This window comes from Rhinopithecus roxellana, chromosome 15 (assembly GCF_007565055.1).
Source record: "Rhinopithecus roxellana isolate Shanxi Qingling chromosome 15, ASM756505v1, whole genome shotgun sequence".
Classification (NCBI taxonomy): domain Eukaryota; kingdom Metazoa; phylum Chordata; class Mammalia; order Primates; family Cercopithecidae; genus Rhinopithecus; species Rhinopithecus roxellana.
In genome coordinates this window covers 96,538,853-96,556,594 of record NC_044563.1, presented here as the reverse complement: position 1 = coordinate 96,556,594, position 17,742 = coordinate 96,538,853, and the positions used below count along the sequence as shown (strand labels likewise).

The following is a 17,742-nucleotide window of genomic DNA, read 5'->3' as shown; positions in this document are numbered from 1 at the left end:
TAATTAGTGATCTTGATGTTACTATTGTAATTATTATGGGGCCCCACCAAACAAGCCCATATAAGGTGGTGAACTTGTGTGTATTGTGTGTATTCTGATTGTTCCACCAACTGGCTGTTCTTCTATCCCTCTCCCTCTCATTGAGCCACCCTATTCTCTGAGGCACAACAATATTGAGATTGGGCCAGTTAATAACCCTACAATGACCTCTAAGTGTTCAAGTGAAAGGAAGAGCAGCACATTAAAGAATCACATTAAATCAACAGTTACAAATGACTCAACTTTGTGAGAAAGGCATGTTGAAAGCTGAGACAGGTCAAAAGCTAGGCCTCTTGTACCAGTTAGCCAAGTTGTGAATTCAAAGGGAAAGTTCTTGAAGGAAATGCACAGTGCTACTCCAGTGAATTATGAATAAGAAAGCAAAATAGCCTCATTGCTGATATGGAGAAAGTTTGAGCGGTCTGGGTAGAAGACCAAATGAGCCACAACATTCCCTTAAGCCAAAGCATAATCCAGAGTAAGGCCCTAACTCTCTTCAATTTTTGTGAAGGCTGAGAGAAGGGAGGAAGCTTCAGAAGAAAGTTTGAAGCTAGCAGAGATTGGTTCACAGGGTTTAAGGAAAATAGCAGTCTCCATAACATAAAAGTAAATGTGACACAGCAAGTGCTGATGGAGAAGCTGCAGCAAGTTATCCAGAAGATCTAGATAAGACCATTGAGGAAGGTGACTACATCAAACCACAGACTTTCAATGTAGATCAAATAGCCTTATGTGGGAAGAAGATGCTATCTAGGACTTTGATAGCCAGAAAGGAAAAGTCAGTGCCTGGCTTCAAAGGACAGGTGGACACTTTTGTTAGAGGCTAATGCGGCTGGTGAATTTAAGTTGAAGCCAGTGCTTATTTACCATTCTGAAAATCTTAGGGCCTTTAGGAATTAACTCTGCCTGTGCTCTATAAATGGAATAAGGAAGCCTGAGTGACAGCACACTTGTTTATAGCATGGTTTACTGAGTCTTTTAAGCCCACCGTTGAGACCTACTACTCAGAAAAAAAGATTCCCTTAGAGATGTTATTACTCATTGACAATGCACCTAGCCATCAAGAGCTCAGATGGAGATGTACATGGAGATTATTGTTGTTTTCATGCCTGCTAACACAGCATCCATTCTGTAGGCCGTGGATCAAGGAGTAATTTCAACTTTCAAGTCTCATTATTTCAGAAGTACATTTTGTAAGGCTGTGGTTGCCATACATAGTAATTCTGCTAATGGATCTGAGCAACGTATATTGAAAACTTCATAGGAAGGAGTCACCATTCTAGATACCATTAAGAATGTTTGTGATTCATGGGAGTAAGTAAAAATAGCAATATTAAGAGGAATTTGAAAGAAATTTATTTCAACCCTCATGGATGACTTTGAAGGGATCAAGACTTCATTGGAGGAGGTAACTGCAGATGTGGTAGAATAGCAAGAGAAGTGGAATTAGAAGTAGAATTAGAAGTGAAGCCTAAAGATGTGACTGAATTGCTGCAGTCTCATGATACAACTTTAACAGACGAGGAGTTGCTTCTTCTAAATGAACAAAGAAAGTAGTTTCTTCAGATGGAATCTACCCTGGTGAAAGATGCTGTAAACATTGTTTAAATGATAACAAAGGATTTAGAATATTACATAAATGTAGTTGATAAAGCAGCAGCAGAGTTTTAGAGTATTGACTCAACTTTGAATGATGTTCTGCTGTGGGTAAAATGCTATCAAACAGCACTGTATGCTACAGAAAAATATTTTGTAAAGGAAGAGTCAATGAGGCAAACTTTGTTGTCTTATTTTAAGAAATTGCCACAGTGGGATCACGAGGTCAGGAGTTTGAGGCCAGCCTGGCCAACATGGTGAAACTCCATCTCTACTAAAAACACAAAAAGTAGCCGGGCGTGGTGGTGCGCACCTGTAGTCCCAGCTACTCAGGAGGCTGAGGCAGAAAAATTGCTTGAACCCAGGAGGTGGAGGTTGCAGTGAGCCGAGATCGTTCCACTGCACTCCAACCTGGGCGACAGAGCAAGACTCCATCTTGAAAAAACAAAACAAAACAAAACTAAAAAAGAGAAATTGCCACAGGCACCCCAACCTTCAGCAACTACCACCCTGACCAGTCAGCAGCCATCAACATCAAAACAAGAGCCTCCACCCATCAAAAAGATTGTATCTCACTGGAGGCTCAAATGATCATTATGATTTTTTAGCAATAAAGTATTTTAAATTAAGGTATATACATTGTTTCTTAGACATCATGCCATTGTACACTTACCAGAGTACAGTATAGTGTCAACATAACTTATACGCACTGGGAAACCAAAATGTTTGCATGATTTGCTTTATCACAATATTTGCTTTATGGCAGTGGTCTGGCCCAAACCTGCAATATCTTCAAGCCATGCCTATACTAAGGCATACTGCTCTTCCCCATCCACAAAACACCATTATATTTTAAATAATATTTTGGAGAACAAAGGTACTTTTCATAAGTAAAGAAGACAAATTTCAAGAAAAAATTGAATGAACTTTTAAAGATCTATTAAAGTATTTGAAATTAATCAATATATATTATATAGAAGTGGTGCAGAGTGTGTGGCAGGTATTAAAAATGTCTGTGTGTATGTAAACCTATATTTAAGTAACTTGCATTTAAAATAGATGTGTATGTGTACATTGTTGTAAACTGTTGATGTTTAGGGGCTTTTTTACATTTGATAACAGCAAAGACACAGGAAACTTTTTCTTTGTTAGTTTACTGCTATAAAGGGGTTTTAAAGAATATACTCCTAGGAAATTATTTGAAGTAAGTAATGTTATAAATTAGAGTTTAGATGATTCTGTATTTAAGCAGAGCTATTGAAAATTTATTTAATACCAGCTTTACCTTTCTTTTAATAATAGTATTGATTAGGACAGGCATTTTGAACCAGCTTAAAAAAATAGATATTCATGTTTAATATAGTTTAATACATTTTTTGTATTTTAATGCTTTAATAATAAATAAATTGTTATTTTATGAAATGGTATCAATTTACATTTTATTATTTTTAGATGTAAGTCTTATGTAAAGCACAAAATTATATAAACTGTGGGGTCATTTAGATTAAACATAAACTTTAAATTTATGCAAGGTATTGTGGTGGGGATTAGGAAGCAAAGAAGATGGAGAAAGAAATATAAAGTATCTTTGAAGGGCTCTTTGTGAAAACAGAGGATTCTAAGGAACTGAACTTACTCTACTGGAAATCAGAGTGAAGGGAAATAATTTTGAGCTGTCCAAATCTTATCTTAGTTGCTTTGTCTCTTTTTTACCTCCTTTCTCTCTTCTTTTATATTATTTAGTCATTCCCTTTAGTAAGTTTTTACGATGAGTAAAGTTTTTAAAGTGACAAATATAATTACCAGCATTTCAACCAAGATGGCCTTCATTAAAATATAGTTTACATTTCTTATCACCCAAAGGCTCTGTTTCCTGAATTCTTCACTTTATTCCCTACACCAAGACACATTTAGACTGACTTTGAATGGTGGTGATCCAAGCAGCTGAGCACTTTCTTTTGACTTAACAAAGGGAAAGGCTAAAATTAGAAGGGGCACTGTTGATGTAGTTTCTGTATGGTTATTTCTGGAGTTCCACATTTAAAAAAAAGAAAGGCCGGGCGCAGTGGCTCACGCCTGTAATCCCAGCACTCTGGGAGGCCGAGGTGGGTGGATCACGAGGTCAGGAGATGGAGACCATCCTGGCAAACACAGTGAAATCCCGTCTCTACTAAAAATACAAAACAATTAGTGGGGCGTGGTAGCGGGCCCCTGTAGTCCCAGCTAATCAGGAGGCTGAGGCAGGAGAATGGCGTGAATTGGCGAGGCGGAGCTTGCAGTGAGCTGAGATCCTGCCGCTGCACTCCAGCCTGGGCGACAGAGCGAGACTTTGTCTGGCCCCTTAGGTAGATGTCATGCTAGTCATACAGGCTTAAAGCAACTATTTTCTGATCTTGAGAATTTACATATGCTTGTTTAGGGCATGGGCTTTGGTGTTCCTTTGGTCAGTGATCTCAGGTTTTCCTAGGGCCGTGTCCTGACTGCAGAACCTTTTGGTTAAATAAATATAGCCAGATGATACTATGACTAAGATAAGTCAGATGAAATTAACATGGCATCCGAAATTCCTGAGTTTCTACTTCTCTCATTTGTTATGGAAACTGTCCAACCACTTATACTGAAAGATGAGGCATCTAAAACGATAGAAATATTTATCTCGTCAGGCCTGAGAATAGGCAAATGGGTTCAACGACAATGACTTCTTTTATGAACCTTAATTTTCATGTCCTAGAACTGCTTATTTGCTACATGATCTAAGGCAGAAAGTTATACCTCATGGCCATAGGTAGGTTTCTTAGTAAGGTGTGCAAGCCTGTCTGTGAGATAAGGAAGATGGGATATTGTTTTGCACATCCATAATGAATGGGCCACACCAAGAGTGTGTGAGAACCGATTGGAATCTTACCTACTCAAATCAACTACCCAGGCCAGAAGAGGAAAACAATGGGAAGGAAAATGGCTATCTCTTCAGAAGCTGCATTTTATTCTAGTGTTTTTTTTTTTTTTTTCCTTAAAAAGATAAAACTTCCTTTTTTTCTTTTCCTAAAGTAGGCATTGTGGAAGATTGCCTTATTTTGCATGTTCTTATCTCACATTTGATTTTTTTAATCTCTAATGAAAAATAATTATGTAATTCGGACCATTTAATTTTACCAGAGCAGTAAATGATGGGTTAAAGAAAAAACAAACAAACAAACAAACAGAAAAAGAGACATAGTTTATTAGCTACCCTGCTTTTTCAGGTTACCCAAGTCTTTTTAGTAATTTGATAATGAATTCCTTTAAAAAAATTCTATCTTGGCTCATGGTCTCTAATAGCAATCTTTTTCCTGAGGTCTCTGACAAGGATTTTATTGTGTGGTACAAAAAGTGATTATTGCCTAACTCTAGGCTTGAGGCAATAATAATACCAACAGAATATTAAGATGGTATAACACTTGATTCTGCAGACATTTAATTGACTGAATTTCACAAAAACTGTGTGGGATGAGTAGGAATTGTCTTTATTTTTGCAGAGTAGCAGGATTCAAACCTTGAATTCATGGTATAAATTTAGTGCTCCTTTCACAACACCGTGTTGTCCCCTTTCAGAGAGAATTTCAGCTCTCTTTTGTTTTTGATCACTATCTCAGTCTTCACTTGGTTGCTGTATAAATATTTTTGAAATTTTGAGGTAGACTAAGTCAGGGAGGATATTGTAGGGACGTTTTTACCACTTACTTCATTTCCTCAGGTTCCTGGACCATTTGGTCCTCCCTGATATTTTCCTACTCCTCTATTCCAAAACTGCCACATGGCATGCTTCAGCTGAAATTTTTTGAATTACATAGATTTTTAGGAAACAAACAAACAAAAATCACAAAATCATGTCTTTGTGGCATTTTAAAATGGAAAGAAATCTGTTTAAAATTGAGCATAGCCCAGACCAAAGATCCCTCAGTGAGAACATCTGTGATTTTAAGGACAAGTAGGTCTAAGTGCGTTATCTTTAAAAAATATTATTCCAGGCTAATCTTGACATAGAGCAGGTAAATAAAAAAGATGAGCTGTGAAAATCCACAAATAGGGCTTGAATGCCATTTTCCATGACAACGGGAGCTGCCCCATGAAAGCATTAATGCTGGGAATGTAAGGAATTTAAAATTGTGCCTTCTCAGTTTTACAGTTGTATGCTCATGTTAATTAGAGATATACTGACATTTGAAGTATCTACATTAATACACACAGCTACTATACATTTGTGAACTGTGGCCAGAAATCTACTTTAATTGAAAGGAGTTTGCTAATCTGTGTGTGTATACCCATTACATTTTAAGCTTTTAAATTTTATATACTAGGGCCCTTAGATACTTGTTCTTTCTGCCCTGTCTACTTTCTGTTTCTAATTTATACCTGAAAGGACAGCCTGGCCTATTTTTAATCTCTTAGTGGTGTTTTGGAGCTGTATTGATGGAATTTGGAGAAAATAATATTTTTAATAGTGCTTTTAATTTGCTGTAGTTTTGAATCTTTTTTTCCGTCTCTGACTTTCTAAATTACTGTTTTTTCTTGAAAACCTTTAAAATGGCCTGCCACCAAAATAAGGTAGGATTTAGGTTTATGAAATTTGCTTCACTGACTCTATTTAAGGATAGAAAAGCTACTCTTTATTGTCACACTATGGTTTTAGTCAGAAAAGTCCAATGTTAGAGACATTAATGGAATAAACAGTGAAAAGGAATTCTGGTTTTTCCAGTATAGCTGAGTTTTCAGTCTTCATGTCAAGCCATGTGTCTTAATTTTTGATTTGCAAATAGGTTCACAATAGCTTGATGACTTTTTGAGGTCATTTTTAACCCTAGAATTTTTGCTTTGTCTGTCTTACATTTAAAGGAAGACCTTACATCTAATTTTTGCAAGCTTGTATTTCTTAAGAATCTGTCAGAATTTTTAACCTAATTGTTTTGTGTTTGTTGTCTAATGAAACTCCCGCACTTACTTTTTGGACCAGTCCCTGGATATTACACAAGGCCAGTTAGAAAGAGGCTTCATTTTTGTAGCACCAGAACAAACTGCTCTAAAAAGTTTGTTAATACTCTGGACTTGTTTCATTAAACCATTTTACTGGCACTATTAAACCACTGAGACCTGGGACCATTAAAATATACTCAGTTACTATTATTATTATTATTATGACCTATTTTACACTTTATTACTTTTTTTTCACTGTACCAAGTTCCTCTGTTCTTTATTCTTTCATGTTGCTTACTACATATTGTGCCACCACAGCACATTTGGTAATTTCAAGTTAATTGCTCAATTATCAGTGATAGTCATGAAGCATTTGAAACATGCACGGTGGAAGATTTTCAAAATTTCAAAATAAGTTGGTGTGTCATAATCTTAAATGTGAAACATGCCAATATCTGCAGGCATAAAAATACACAGCCTGAGCTAGGCATTTCAGGAAGGCAAAAACCTACTCTTAAAATCAGGGCTTTTGTCTGGCACTGAAGTGTTTCATCTTCGCTAATTTCAAACAACATGTCTAAATTTGATCTTGGTTTACTTTTCAACTCTAAAAATTTGGTCGTAGTTTATAAAGGAAAATGGAAGTAAAACTGTATTGATTCTGTCTGAATGTTTTACCATGACCTCATAATCCTGTATTCACCGTAAAGTGGAATTGGTGTGAGGTGGATCCATGTTGGATGCCAATCAAGGAAGCTGACTTATTAAAGAAGCAGAACTCATAAGGCAATCCTCTAGACAGAGGACAGTGTTACAGTGAAGATTGTATAATAATGATTTATTGATACTGAAAAACAAACCCACAAGAACAATGACACTTTGAGGACTTACTCTGAATCCTACACACTAGTATTCTCAGATGCCTTCAAAACAACTTACACATTATAGCAAAATAATTATTGTAACTCTTTTGGCAACTAGGCAAACTATCATTAAATTTTTGCATTAGTATTCAGTTTAGGGTTTTCTCTAAGGTAATATAGTGCCAACAGCTCTTTTTTTTAGATGTTATTATAGTTCTTTCACATTTTTATAGTACTGTAGTAAAGTTGAATTTACTGGATACATTTGAAGGTGGAGTAGAGTTCCTCAAGAGTCAACATTAAAGTGATTCAGTGCCTGATGGAGAAAAATTCTTTTTAACTTAAGATTGGAAACAATGTGGTGGTTGGGGGCAATTTTCTAAGAGCTGCTAATAAATTTGAATATTTCCCTAAAAAGCTGCTCTCTGAACTTGTTTTTAACCAAGAAGAGAAGCTTAATCATCTTCCAGTATTCTTACATAGCTTTCATTAATTTTGAAAGTAACTAAGTGCATATAGAGAAGGGGAAATAAAGCCATTATTTAAGCTTAGTGGTGGTCTCACCTATAAAGAAGTGAGGAAGTGTCAATAAATACACTAATTGGGCATAGCTGGCTTTTTTGTTGTTATTTAACCTTTAGCATGTCTTTTTTTTTTTTTTTAACTTTTGAGTTCGGGGGTACATGTGCAGGTTTGTTACATAGGTAAACTTGTGTCATGAGGGTTTGTTGTACAGATTATTTCATCCTCCAGGTATTAAGCCAAGTACCCATCAGTTAGTTTTTCTGGTCCTCTCCCTTCTCCCACTTTCCACCCTCTGATAAGCCCCAGTGTGTGTTGTTCCCCTCTCTGTGTCCATGTGTTCTCATCACTTAGCTCCCACTTATAAGTAAGAATATGTGGTATTTGGTTTTCTGTTTCTGCATTAGTTTGCCAACAATAATGACCTCCAGCTCCATCCATGTCCTGCAAAGGACATGATCTCATTCTTTTTATGGCTGCATAGTATTCCATAGCGTATATGTACCACATTTTATTTATTTAGTCTATCGTTGATAGTCATTTAGGTTGATTTCTTGTCCTTGCTATTGTGAATAGTGCTGCAATTAATATATGCATGCATGTGTCTTTATAACAGAATGACTTATATTCCTTTGGGTATATACCCAGTAATGGGGTTGCTGGGTTGCATGGTATTTCTGTCTTTAGGTCTTTGAGGAATCGTCACACCATCTTCCACAATGGTTGAACTAATTTACACTCCTCAAACAGTGTATAAGCATTCCTTTTTCTCCACAATGTTACCAACATCTGTTATTTTTTTACTTTTTAGTAATAGCCATTCTTACTGATATAAGATGGTATCCCATTGTGGTTTTGATTTGTGTTTCTCTAATGATCAGTGATGTTGAACTTTTTTTCATATGATTGTTGGCCACATGTACGTTTTCTTTTGAGAAGTGTCTGTTCACGTCCTTTGCCTACTTTTTCATGGCGTTGTTTTTTTCTTGTAATTTTGTTTAAGTTCCTAATAGATGTTGGGTATTAGACCTTTATCAGATGTATAGTTTTCAAAAATCTTCCCCCATACTGTAGATTGTCTGTTTACTCTGTTGATAGTTTCTTTTGTTGCACAGAAGCTCTTTAATTAGATCACATTTGTCAATTTTTGCTTTTATTTTATAGCAGTGGTCTATAAGATGTAAAATATAGTCTGTCTATAATTCAGGAAAAAGTGAAGTCATTGATTACTCAGGTTTTTAGATAGAAATATTTTAGTAACTATTCAGTTTATAAAGATTGAATAATAAATGAAATGTGTCACTCTCAGCTTATAGTTTTATCTCAAGTTCATATTTTATGTTGTTTTGGAATATTGGTAAAAATGATTACAATTTCACCAAATTTTTGCTAGCTCCAAAGCATAAAAATGTGAATTAAAGATTGCCAATAAAAGGTAAAGCATTTTGTGTATTCTCTCTCTCTCTTTGAGTATGACTTACATATTTATCGCTGGAGGTATTCAAAGACATGAGGCAATGACAGTATAAAAAGAATAATTTCCAAATCATCACCTTTCATAGATAACTGGAAAAAGATAATATTCTTAGTGTTTAATTATTCAAAAAAGTTTGTTCATGTGATGTAATGCTTGTTATTATTATTATTTGCTTAGCACTATAGGCTTGACACAGTGCTTACAAGAGAAGAAAAGATGGTCTCTACCCCCAGGACTTAAAACTTGTTATGTTACTAGAGAGTTTATGTGGGTGGAATTTTCTTTGGATACAAACTGTACTGGAGTTAGCTCTTTCTCTTTCTTTTCAGCTCACACAGTTTGATATAAACTTAAGTGAATGAATTCATTAATAAAAGCAGATTTTCTATTTTTATTTCACCTCTGGGCTATTTTATACCTTTGGAGCACACAAGCACAACAAAAGGTATGTTTTACAGTTAATTATTTTTCCCTTTTTGAATCCTGACAGCATTATTGGAACCTAAGTCTCCACTCCTATAAATGACTACATTGGGCAGAATATAGATTCTTTCTTTCCTTAAAGCTAAGGAAAGCTGGTGACAAGCCTATCACTTAGTTTTAATTACTGCCACTAGTATTCTGATGTTTCATTGAACAAAATGATGAAATCCAGATGTATTATTTTTCCATTATTATATATATTGTAGAATCATTAATCAGAATGGATTGTTTTAAGGGTGAGATTGATCTCACGTATTTTGATATCTGATATAGTAGTAAGTGTGTGCTCATTGGATGACTGACAGTTTTAAGGGATTAAAACATTCTGAGCTTTGTCCTGGCAGAGGCAGTATGTGGAAGCCACTAATTATGTTGACTCTGTGACTAGTTAGAGTTTTTCCCTGGAATTGTAGTCACAAGACAGATTACTAAATGGCAATATCTGGGAGACATGAAAAATGTGGGTATAAACAAGAGAGTTGAGTGTCAGAAAACTTTGAGGGCCTTGGAGCTTTTTGAGAAAATATGGTTGAACAAATGGAGAAAATATCTGTTCCTCCTACTTCATTGCAGTAATTAAGAAGAGGAGAAAAAGGCAGAGTGATAAGTTAAACAGTAAATGATTGAAATAAGAGATTTTTGTAAAATCACAAAATGGATTTTAGGACTTTTTTAAGGTGTGGAAATACTACTTGGATCAGACAATACCAATGTAAAAGGAGTTCTACAGTTTTTCCCCCCCAATTTATGTAAAGTTTATTTATTTCAACTCAGTGCCTTCTAAGTATAACTTTAGGAATTTTAGGAAATGTATGTCTACTTGGTAAAAACCAATGAGAACAATTTTGCTTCCTCTGGGTAAAGGTTAATATAGATGTGTATGAAAGTAATCATCTATGTATTACACTCTGATATTGTATATCAGAGACCTTTAGAAAGTTCTCATTCATTGTAACTATGACCAAGAAGCTTGTTTATATCTGATAGATCAAATAATCAGGTGAATTAGGTTTGTAATGTGGTATATGATGTTTTTAGTTTTGGGGGTTGGGAAACTCTTTGGAATCACTTTTCTGGCAAGTAACTTATAATGTAATGAATCTTCTTTCTCCTTCTTTTCCCCTTCCCCTTCTTTTTCCTTTCTCCTCTCTCTTCTGTCCTTCCTTTTTTTTCAGTTAGAAAGAGATTGTTTCTAATTAGTCTGTATGCTATGTGCTGAGTTGTATGATAGTACCTAAGACATGTATCTTAAATTGTATGCAGGGTCACTTTTTTGATTAAGAACTGAAGAGTACTGATTGGGTTTCTTATATAAACTAAAGGCACGCTAGTCCACTTTGGGCAATTAAAGAAACTAAGGAACTGTCGGAATTAGTTTTACTATTTTGGGGTGATAAAGTTAGGATAATTAGAAAGAAATTATAGTCTTTATTGGCCCAGCAGTTTACTGAACTTGAATTAGGATTTGTGAAATTTTAAGGCTTATTGAATATTTGCTCTCTAAGAACAGGATAGAGAAATAACCGTGATCTTAAAAGGAGAATTTTACATTTTTTAGAAAGATCTCTTACAGTGAGATATCCCATATAACCATACAGTTATAACCATCAGGGATGTCCCTAGGTGTGTTCTCTGGCATTTCTTCCATACATAATGAGTTCATCTCAATTGTAGATGTTGGTCATTTGTTGCGTGTAATTTAACTTAGGGATAAAAGGGATAAATATCCAATTGAACCAAAAAGATAACATTTATAAATTATCTCAAGGATACTACACAAAAGATGAAGCTCAAATATGCCTGAAAGAAGGTTATGGATTGATTGAAGCTATGGTTATATATAAGACTGTTAGAATGGCAAGCTGTGAAGCAATTTGAAATATCTAGAGGGAACAGCCTGCAACTCTCCCACAACAGAAACTAACAGTGCTCCAACACTTCCCAGTTTCTGTGGTGGGGGAGGAATGGGAGAGAATAGACAGTCAAGGGTCTATACTTGGCACAGAGAAGTTAACAAAAACAGTTGCTGCTTGTGTTAAGAACCTGTATGTTCTAGATATAGTGCTAAGCACTTATGCGTTGTTTTTAATCCTTTCAACACTATTGTAAGATAGCTTCCTCCCCTGCAATACCCAGTTATTTTCTCTAAATTCCGATTTCTTTTCTGCCTCCTCATCACTTAAAATGATTGATATTTATCATATATTTGTATATTTAGTTAATGTGTAGTCTCTACACTAGTTTAAAAGCTCTGTCAGGGAAGAGACCATGACTGTTTTGTTCAAACTTGTATGTGGAGTTTCTAGCACAGTGCCTGATGTATAGTATGTTCCCAATAAATGTTTGTTGAAAGAATGAGTAAATGAACAAAAAATGTATAAAGACAAGGAAGGAATGAATGAAAGGCAGAGCTAGAATTTAAACAGTTGATTTGAGTTTGGAACCAATTTGTTCCATTCCAGTACACCAGCAGGGTTTTATTTCATTTAGAATATTCTCAATTACAAATTTATCTGATAAAATGTTCATAGTTTGAGCTGTTTCAGAGCACCATAGACATTTGGCCTCAGAAGTGTTATATCTTAGTCTAAGGCTGAATGCCATGAAAAAGCCCTGCCTAATCCTTTTCTCATCCTGTGGGAATATTGCAACCGTCTTTTGGTGGTAGTTCTCTCTAGAAATACAGATGTCAGAGCCTGGATTTCAGGTTTCTGTTTCTCCTACTCAAAGAGTGTGCACTTCTCTCCCTCATTCTCTGCAACTCACCCTTAATTTAGGTCCTTGGGCTGCTAAGTTGGCTTTCAATAATGGACAGAGTGATTGTTGCCTTCCCTGCTGAGTTTTTTCCCGGAGGAGAGGTGTGTCACTGTGGGAGGAGGAGGGCTCAACCAAAGGAACTCTTAGCCTGGCAGGTGCCAGGCACTGGGGCTTGGTTTGGTCTTTTAGCAGTGACCCCAGTTGTGCTGCTTAATTTTTTTCATGTTATTAATAAATATAATTGAGGGGAATTGTTTTGTTTTTGCATAATGCTTTTGACCATTTTCATGTCTTTTTATTCCTTATGCCATCTTTAAAAAAGCTTTACTGTGCCTTTCCATTCTGCTTTCCAGGAAAGGAGGAAACATAAGCATGATGAGAGTAAACACTTTGTGGATGTGATTAGGTCAAACAGGAAGTGGCTATCTCCCAGATATATTGACTAGATACTTATTTAAATCTTGAAGTCAACTTAAAGTGTTCTATATAAACTCCCAAGACAGCACCAGAAACAGATGTGAAGGAATAACTATTTTTGCCTGGACCAAATTGCAATATTGAAGCTTCAGGCATATGGTAATTTATTGTTTGAAGCAGTCTGGCCTGCTTGGAAGTTAATAGCATAGTGAGAAGTGTTCTGACCCCATTAGGATCTTCATTCTGGATGGTATAACCAGTGGTTAATCTAATTTCCATCTTGATCTCTGAAAGCTATTTAAAGATGTGGTTATCTGTTTTCCCAGTTAAGACAAATCCTTTTTTGGTAGCAAATGTTTTCTTCCAAGAATAATGCTTTGTACCTATTGGAAACTAATTCAGCTCCACGAGTATATACTAATTACTGACTTTTTTCAAAGCACAGCATTAGATGCTGCATTGGAAACAAATGCAAATGTATTATACAAAGTCCCTGCCCTCAAGAACCTTAGAGTCTAGATGTAATTATTAAACTCTCTTATTCCTTTTTTTGTGTGTCCCTAGTGTCTAAGTGAACCAATGCATGGCTCAAAGAAGGAAAATGTTAATTAAATTGCATTTATTATTGCAGAGGACATACACAGAGGAGAGGAGATGGAATTTCCTGTGCAGAATATGTTAAATGCCTTAATAGAGTTAAAAATACTACTCTAGGAGTTTCAAAAAATTTAAGATATATCTCTTTAAGAGGGAGTACATTAAGAAATGACTTTTTGATATTCTTTAAAAGTTGGGTGGAATTTTGTCAGTGGAATAGGAGATGAAGAAAGGAACATCCTGCTAGTGAGGGGACTAGCACAAGTATGGGGTATATGGGGCAGACGAATGGAAGCACATAGTATGGGATAGGAAACAATAAGTTCAGGTGGATTGAGGTATAGGTATGTATAGGCTAGAAAATTTAGTATGATCATATCATCATGATCCGTAAGGCTAAGCTAAGGCATTTGGTAGATCATAGGAGACCATCGCAACCAAATAGTCCAATAGTATGCCAAGAGCTTCACTTTTGAAAAATTAATTAAGTGAATAGTTAGTAGAGTCGATTAGAGGGTTAAAAAAAAAGACGAGCTACAGAAGCAGCTTGTGAGGACTACTGCAGAATTTCAGGTAAAAGGTAAAAGATTTAAACAAGTGATGAATAAGACTGGTAAGACTATATGTTATGGGAAGCATAAGGGAAAGGAATCAAAATGACTCTTATTGCTTTCTTCTTGTTCATCACAGTATTGAATTTTTGAAAAGTCAGAGGGAAATAATTGTACTAAATATCTCTTGTCAATGTGCAAGTCCATTTCCATCTCATTAATTAGATCCTCATTAAAAATTAACAATTTTTTTTTCTTCCCATGGAAGACTGGGCAAAAGATACATTTTTAAAGGAATGAGGATATCCTTAAAGATATAATTGCCTTGAGGATTTAGAGGCATAACATAAATACAAAAGATATTAAGACTAGGACCTAAAGTGCATAGGCAGGGCCTTGTTGATTTCAGAGACATAAGGTAAAACTTAGCTACCATGAATCTGAGAAAAGTGAAGATACTTGAGATTATGGCATTTTCATCAGGTGGCTCTCACATAGGGATTAGTGCATGGCATCTGTGAAGAATAGAACAGGTGCACATAGAGTTTGGTTACTTTTAAAACTCTCTCAGATAAAATGATGACTATGACTCCCTGGTTATATTGCCACATTCTGTCCTTGTCCACAGAAGATATAGTTGCAGCAAATATTATGCTTAAGATGCAGGCTCTCTTCTACTTGTCCTTTTCAAGATGAGGGAATAGTGCAGGAAAACATATTCATAAGTGAGAAAAGACTTATTGAAATAAAAATTTAAAAATAGACTAAAAAAAAACCCAAAATAAAGTGAAAGTGACCCTGTTGGGGATCCTTGTCATTCATATTACCTTATCATTCATATTAACACTAACACTCACTCGTTCATTCACTCTATAAGAATATGAACTCAGAGATCTTCTGGACATGAGGTGGGATTCAAAATAGAAAAGGAAGAATTAGTCCTCAGGAGTTTATAATCAGTTTGTGAATGGAGATAAAATATATGTATATGAAAAAGAGGAGCAAAAGGTTACTGATACAAAACCTAGTCATTTGTCCTTGGGAAACTCATTTTATATTTCTGAAAAAATTTTATTCCAGTAGGTATAGTAATTTCAGATGGGCTTTTTGGTCGTCCAATATTTTAAATATATTAATTGATTCATAGTCTTTTAGTTTGCATTATTTTAAAAAATCAGTCCACTGTAATTCTTATATATGTTCCTTTGTATGTAATATGCCATTTTCCTCTGGCTGCTTCCCCCCCTCTTTATCATTGGTTTTAGGCAATTCGATTATCATGTGCTTTGGTGTAGTTTTCTTAATGTTTCTTGAGATTGAGGTTATTTGAGATGCTTGAATCTGTGGGTTTATGATTTTCATTATATCTGGAAAATTTTCAGCCATTATTTCTTAAAAATTTTTGTTCATGTCCCTCCATATTATACATGTATATTATGCAGCTTGAAGTTGTCCTACAACTCACTGCAACTCCCTATTTTCTGTTCATTTTTTTCATCTTTTTCACCCCACACTTTGTTTTGTTCTAGATTGTTTCTATTTGTAAGTCTTCAAGTTCACTTATCTTTGTCCCGCAGTGTCTAATCTGCTTTTAATTCTACCTAGTGAACTCTTCATCTGAGATAATGTTTTCATCTTTATAAATTCAATTTGAATCTTTAAAAATATATTCTATTTCTTTGCTTAATATATTTAGTCTTTCTTTTAGCTCCATGAACAAATGAAATGCAAGTATAATAGCTGTTTTAATATCCTTGTCCACTAGTTTTATCATCTATGTCATTTCTGGATCAGTTTCAATTGATTGATTTTTCTTCATGAGTTGTATTTTGTTTGTGTGGCTTCTTAGTATGACTGGTAAATTTTTATTGGATACCAGAGACTGTAAATTTTACTATTTTAAGTGCTCAATATTTTTGTATTTCTATAAACATTTTTGAACTTTTTATCTGGTAAGCAGTTAAAGTGGAAATAGTTTGATTCTTGCTTTTATACTCTGTCATGCTTTCAATGCTTGCTTTTAAGCTCTGTTGTTTGGAACCAGGATGGCCTTTAGTGTAGGGATCATTCTCTTTACTACTGATGCAATACTATTCTAATATTCTGATCAATGTCGCTTGTGTTATGAAGCTTTACACTTTTGATAATGGGAAGATGACCTATTCCTGGCCTTGAATGAGCTCTGGGGTTTGTTCCTTCTGTTCCTTTTAAGTGTACTTTTCCCTAACCTTGGTTAGTTTCTTCATATACATATACTAATCAATACTTGGTTAAGTTTTTGTGAGACTCTGCATATCTCTGAAACTCTATATGCAGGTCTCTTTTCGCCATTGCTCTACCCTACAAACTGTAGACACCTTGGCCCCTCTAGACTCCAAGTTCCATCTTCTTAACTCACTGAAATTATTAGAGTTCATCTCTGTACATAGCAGTCAGTAGTTTCTCTCTCTATGCAGTAAGCTGGGACAACTGTAGGGATGACTTCATTTGTTTTACCTTTCTCAGGAATCACCATTTTTTTTTTGCTGCTTCCTGTTTTCATGTATCTTGCCCAGTTTTTTAGTAGTTTAAACCAGCAGGATAAATCTGGTCGCTGTTAGTCCATCTTGGCCAGAGGCAGAAGTCTTCACAAATGTGAGGAATGTTATATAATATATATAAAGTGTGCATTTTAAGTAAGAGTGCTTCACACATAGAAAGTATTCGATAAAAGATGGTTACTATTGCTGTTTCTCTTCCTGCTTCCTGTTCATCAGTAAAGCTTTATCTTACCAAGTCTCTTATACGAAGCCTTCCTGAGCTACTTATTTCCCAAGTGATTGCTTATTCTTTATTCTTTGTACCCATATTACTTTTTTGCATACTTTTAAAATAAATTTTTAATTTTTGTGGGTACATGGTAGGTGAATATACCTATGGGCTAGCATATTTTTATTGCAACATTTACAAATCTATGTTACAAATATTTTTCTATGTCTTGTGGCAGATTGTAAGCTCTTAGAGAAATATCTGCCTTGTCTACCTATCCCTAGTTTCTGACATATAGTAAGTGCTTATTTGTTACATAAAAGAAAAACTGAGTGTCTTACACCTTTTATTGCAATCTTCAGAAATAGAATTTTTGATTGGGAAGGAAAGAGAGGTGGTTTGGAAATCCGAGAACATTTGAGTAAATGAAAGCAGAGATGAAAGTAAGATTTTGGGGCCCCAGAGAGCAACATGAGAGCAAAAGGTGCTTGGTTGAGGTGGGTAGTATATATACCAATTATCATTATCATCATCATCATCATCATCATCATCATCATCGTCGTCGTCGTCGTCAAGTTCCTGTGAAGCTGAGAGTTTAGTGAGAGAGATACGTTGTGATATGTTAGTGAAATAGTTTTGTGACACCTTCAGCACAATAATGTAATATACATGGTAACATTGATAACATTACAAAATGCAATTGTGTGAGTCAGTGTAACTTCAGCCATTGCTGTAAGGGCTT

At 35.2% G+C, this 17,742-nt stretch overlaps 1 protein-coding gene across 12 annotated transcripts in view; it reads left to right on the top strand.

Annotated features, from left to right (window-relative positions):
* SOX6 (SRY-box transcription factor 6) overlaps positions 1-17,742 on the top strand; it is a 702,902-nt gene that overhangs the window by 144,264 nt on the left and 540,896 nt on the right. The window lies entirely within an intron of this gene.